Source organism: Gopherus evgoodei, chromosome 9, assembly GCF_007399415.2.
Source record: "Gopherus evgoodei ecotype Sinaloan lineage chromosome 9, rGopEvg1_v1.p, whole genome shotgun sequence".
NCBI classification, from domain to species: domain Eukaryota; kingdom Metazoa; phylum Chordata; order Testudines; family Testudinidae; genus Gopherus; species Gopherus evgoodei.
The window spans coordinates 104,137,226-104,143,204 of NC_044330.1; positions in this window are offsets into that span (position 1 = coordinate 104,137,226).

The window sequence follows — 5,979 nt, forward strand, 5'->3', positions numbered from 1 at the left end:
GACCCTTAGTGAGCACCTGAGTCTGCCTGAGAGTTTGCAGTGCACAATGAAGCCTGCTTGTCACTGAGTGGCAGCAGCAGCTTCTAAAATGGAGTGGTTAGACACCAAATTGAAAATGACTTGGCAGCCAGTGTTATCTGGGGGAGAATCATTCTTTGGAAGGTAAATAGCCTCTGTTTTGCCCTAATGCTCTTTGCAGTTGTACATTGAAGATGGGCTTTTCAGAAGGGCTTAGTGAAGTCAATGGGAGTTTTACACTATCTGGAGCAGCCTTAGGCTGGCACCGAGCCCTGTGAAAATCGTGCCCAAATGCATGAGCATGTTTACAACAAGCACTGTCCAGCAGAGGGTGATCTCCTCTACCAAAGGCAGGGTCAAGAGGAAAACCTCCTGAGACCCGGGGTCGGCAACCTTTCAAAGAGGAGCCATTTTTTTTGTTTTTGTCTTTGACCAAAATATTTTGAGAGCCGCATCATATGCAAAGCTACTTGTAGAGTTAGAATTTAACAACTAATAATAATTGAACATATTCAAATTATTACTACTCACCAACACTTGTTTTGATTGAAGGTATTTAACTGATCTATTTTATTTCTGACGTTAAGACTTTTTCAAACCGCTGGACGTTGGAACATATTAGTAATGCAGAGCACATCTGCTCTTTCACAAGAAATTCCAAGAGTTTGATTGGTAGACAGCAGTTGCCTTGGTAATGAGCTGTTCGAATCTGAGTATAAAACAGGAGAGGGCTCCGGGCTGGGGCAGAGGGTGCAGGAAGAGGTGCGGGGTCTGGGAGGAGTTTGGGTGCAGAAGGGGCTTCTGACCTGGGGCATGGGGGTGGGGGTGAGAAGGGGTGTGAGGTGCAGCCTCTGGCCAAGAGGCACGACTCAGGCTGCCTGCCTGCTCGGGCCCCACACCACTCCCGGAAGCGGGCGGCTGCTAGTGGGGGTGGGAGGCAGCTCCACGTGCTGCCCCATCCCCAGCGCTGTCCTCACAGCTCGAATTGTCTGGGAACCAGCCGATGGGAGCTGCAGTGGTGGTGCTTGCAGGCACAGGCAGCACACTGAGACCCGCTGCCCCCTTCCCCCCAAGGGGCATGCAGAGACGTGCCAGCGGTGTGGGGCTAGGGCAGGCAAGCAGCCTGCCTGAGTCCTTCTGCGCTGCCGGCCGGGAGCTGCCTGTGTAAGCGCCTGCACCTTGCATCCCTCAAAAAACGGCTGCCAGCAAGGGGGCAGCCGGAGCCGCAGGTTGCCAACCCCGTCCTAGACCCTAAACAGCAAGGTTCAAAAAGTTAACAGCATTTACTGCACCCACACAATTTAATAGACTCTGGAGTAAAGGCATTTAAACATGTCATATAAAATAGAAAAAGCTACCACAGAAATAATAAACATTCTGATGGAAACTGGTGACTTTGGTTACTATTGACAGAGCAAGTATAAAGAAAAAGAAATTGGGCCAAATTCTGACCCCACTGATACCCTGTGGCAATCCCAACAACAGAAGGTGTAAACTGGGCAGTGGGCAGGTCGGGAGCTAATTACCTAATTGCAGAGGCCAATGTACCATGGACATGTGAGTTAAATGTTGGACATAGACGTGGAGTTTAAAAGGGACCCAGCAGGACACTGCTGTTGATTTGGTTATTTTTCTGCTGCAGTTGTGAAAGGGCGGGAGCGTAATCAACACTGTGTGCTCTCACAGGAAGTGGCTATCTTCTGGGAAGAGGCCTTTTCTAAAGCCACGGGTTTATCATTCACAATAGGCAACTGATTGTCTGCAAACTGAAGACCTCAAAAATCACAGGCAAGTGTTTTTTCTGATTGTAGTTGGAAAGGAAGAAGCCAAGAATCACAACAGCAATTGCAAGGAAGGGGAGGATTCAGCTATATCTGAACTAACAAGATGCTGACGGCCTGCAGCCAGACCTGCGTTCATTTTAGTGTAATACTAGAGAGGTTTTTCAGCATCAGTGACTGATGAACTCAGAGCGGAGTCAAGCTAAAGAAACCTGTTCACCCTAGCCATCCCAAGTAGCTTTTTCTTCACCCGCCTGACAGTGGCAGCAGATACTTTTGTTACCTGACCACTGCTAGTATGTTCCCTCCCTCAGCAGCTCCCGTAATAAAAGACTCCCTCACCTTTACCTCTGTCCTTTTCTTCCCCCCCACTCTTCACATGGCTCCTGATGTGCTTCAAGAACTAGTGTCTTTATTTTCAGGCATGCAACAGTTGTAAGCGTGGTGGATCCTGGTACCTTTACAGAATCAGGAAACTCTCTCACAAACAAAAGTGCTTCCCCCACCTTTTTGCCTGTGAAATAAAGTGATTTTCAGACCCTCATAAGGGTTTATGATGGTAGAGGGGGAAAAAAGGAGTGACAACTGCATAAGAACATTGTACCTTCTCCTTTCACTAACAAAAGAGTGTGCACACACTTTCGAAACCTGATCCTGCGAGATGCAACTGGAATGAGCAGTTTGCACCACACAAGAACAGTCCTCTGGTGAACCCTGGGCACCTACTTACCTACCAGGAGTGTCAGATTGCACCGTTGATCTACTATAGAAACGTAAAGGGACTTTAGAGCATATTTAAGATGCAATGCAACTAATGTCTAGTAATCAGTTAAATGTACAATTACAAGGCAATTTAAATGTGTTTGTTCGGCTGGATCCTCAGACAGTAAATTTTCTATTGCAATCGTATCCAAAGATGAACTGAACAAACTGCAAGCACCTCACAACTGTATAAAGGACTTTTAGTCAGCTTCATCAACGTGTTCTCTAGAATACTTTTTCAGTTCAACCTCATTAATGCTTCGTTGATCTCGAATACTTAAGCTTCACTTTATAACAAAGACTGGAATTTTTGTTTTTTTCACACACAACAGAATTGTAATTTGTAGCTCTCAGGCAGCTAAAATAAATGTGTTCCATGGTTTGAATTATCCAGTATAAAATTATAGATGCATCAGGGATTGTGTATCACCTGTAAGCATTCAAAAGCAAGCATTCCCCCCTCCCTCGCCCATATGCATGGCTCCTGTAAATGAAGCAGGTTGAGTGTCCCTGTGCCAGAACAGGTGCTCCCAGTTTGGTCAATTCAAGAGGATGGGGCAGCATCTGGGGCCATAATAAAAATCAGGGAGACCTGGAGAGTCAGGGCTTTCTGAGGGTCAAGTCAAGAAAAAGGTAGTGACAGCTGCCTGGGAGTGAGCACTTGGCAGGTGAGAGCTGCCAGAGCCAGTATGTGGCTCCTAGGGGAAAACAAGAGAGCAGCAAGGGGCATTTCCAGCTGACCTCCCCGATCCAGGGCCAGAGCAGCAGAGGGAGTTACCTATTGTTGTCTAAGCCAGAGAGCCAAAGCTGCAGGCCAGAGAAAGTGAAAGGCAGGGGAGCAGCAAAGGGGCATTCCTGCTGCAACCTCCACACTGGAAAGGTAGCACCAGGGGAATGAGGGATGCAAGCACTGAGACGGGTGGGGGTTTCCCCACTGGGAAAAGTGGGGATTTTAAGGACTACATACACTGGCTTTGAGAAATGGCCTTTTGCTGGAGATTATTTGAACTATGTGTTGGGAATAAACCAGCCCCAAGGAGGGGTATTAAGCAAGAGAGCCTGAAGTGGAATCACTGGGAACAAACTGGAATCTGACGCAGCTGAGCCTGCTGTACCACAGTCACCCATAGGAGGGCGCTCAAGGCAAGGTTACCCTATGAGAAATGTCTATTTGGGTTACAGAAAGAGAGAGTTTAACCTAAAAAAAATGCCACTCAACCCCCAGCCCTTTATACCACATAACAAAGTAATTTATTTTTTATTTCTTTTCAGGTTTTGACTATGTCATTTGTATCTATGTGGTACATTTTAATGTTTAAAATTAGACAGCAATAATTCAGAAGTGTTCTAGCTAGGACAAAATAGTGTACAATGAAGTTTCTTATTATGAACAATATTTTTTAAATCAATAAACTTTTAAATCAGAGCCCTGCTTCCTAAGGATGAACAAAGTTCATCTATGATGTATACACAATTTTATATATGAAGTGCAAAAAAGAAGGGTCTCTTGCTTCCAAGAATTCTATATACTGAGAAACTAAACAAAACAGATTCAGAACAAAATGTTTCACAACTGTTATAATTTATCAGTCCACGCATGACACTGTTTTTTTAAAGCCTACAGGCTGTTTGACCCTACAAAAGAATGGAAGAACGGTTTTGTGGTTAAGCCAGTTTCATGGAACTCAAGAGATTAGAGTAATTCCCAGTTTTTCCACACCTCCTGCATGACCATGAGCACGGCACTTAAGACACATCTACACTGCAACCAAGGGTGTAGCTGTACCCAGGCTTGCTTTAACCCAGCTACCTTGCTAAAAAGAGTTAGGAGGATGCCGTGGTGCGGGCTTCAGCTTGCTTGACCCTCTCTGGATACGTACCTGTTTATGCAGCTTGCGCCACCATATCCTCACTGCTATTTCCAGGGAGCTAGCTGGATTCAAGCCAGCGCAGGTACATCAACATGAGCTGCAAATCACAGTCCTGGCTGTAGTACAGGCATACCCTTCATCTTCCTCTGGCTCCGTTCCCCATCTGTTACGGGTATTGGGAGGATAGTAGATTCATTTATTTGAGACACTCAGACACCACAGTGATGGGGTACGTGCAAGGACCTAGAGAAGAATACTTCAGGACAGAGACTGTTTATGGGCCTAATCCTACAATGTGCTAAACGTCCCTGACTCTCATTTTTTGTCTTTTACCTAGGTAGGTACATACATTTTCCCCTCCAGCCCACCACTGTAGTATCTGACGGCCTTAGAAACATTAATGGATTTACTCTCAGAGGACCCCTGGTGAAGTAGGGAACCATTACTCAAGTCAGTGGGTCCTCGGTATTTTGAAGGATTGGGCCCTAAATGAAGCCAGGACTAAGGCTTTGTCTACACTAGCACTTTTGTCGGTCATGGGTGTGAAAAAACTCCCCAAATGGGCATAAATTTCACCAACAAAAATGCCGCTGTGGACAGCGCTATGTCAGTGGGAGCCACTCGCATGCCAAACATAGCTGCCACTGCTCCTTGCGGCTGGTTTAATTATGCCGCTAGGAGAGCTCTCTCCTGCTGGCTTAGAGCGGCTACACGGGAAACCTTACAGCGGTGCAGCTGCAGCGGTACAACTGTGTCACTGTCAAGTCCATGGTGCAGACATAGCCTAAGTCAAAGGCCAACTAGGTGAACTGATTTTGGAGGGTTTTATGCATTTCTCTCTTCAAATATTTATTTTGCTCCTAGTCTCCTTTTCTTGGCATTGCCAAGTATACCGGATACCACATATACTCAGCAGTCGAAGGGCCAATGCCTGACCTTGAAAAGACACATGCAAACACCATTTTAGATCCTAAGACAAAATGCTAAATAGTCAGCTACTGCATAGTGGATTTAGAGGAACTCTTTGGAATATTAAATATAAAACTCATACCACTAAAAACATTTAAAAATGCAGTTCAGTCACACATGACCTGTATACTATTCCGGAATGACTAGATTCACAAACAAAAGCCTTCTACTGATTATGACTATTAAGACTAAACTACATTTTGTAAATAATGCATGTTGTACTTATGCCAATTACCATACAGCTGGACCAGAGCACACTAGGCATGGACAATATATCTCAGAGAATGTGCACTACTAGGAAAAATTATGGAAACAAGTTACACTTCAAAAAGAAAAACAAAATGATCCAACATATGCTAAAACATTTAGTGGATCTTGCCTGGAAAGAAAACAATATGTATTATGCCCTGAATTATGTAAAGTCCTGAAAAACAAGGAAGGAATCTAAGTATGTTGTACAGGAATTGTGAATGTCAAGAGACTAAAAAAAGTGACCGAGATGGACTCTGTACATCCAGAATAATATCAGTATTCTTCAAGGTTTCTCCAGGGCACAGACAAGTCAACAAGACAAAACA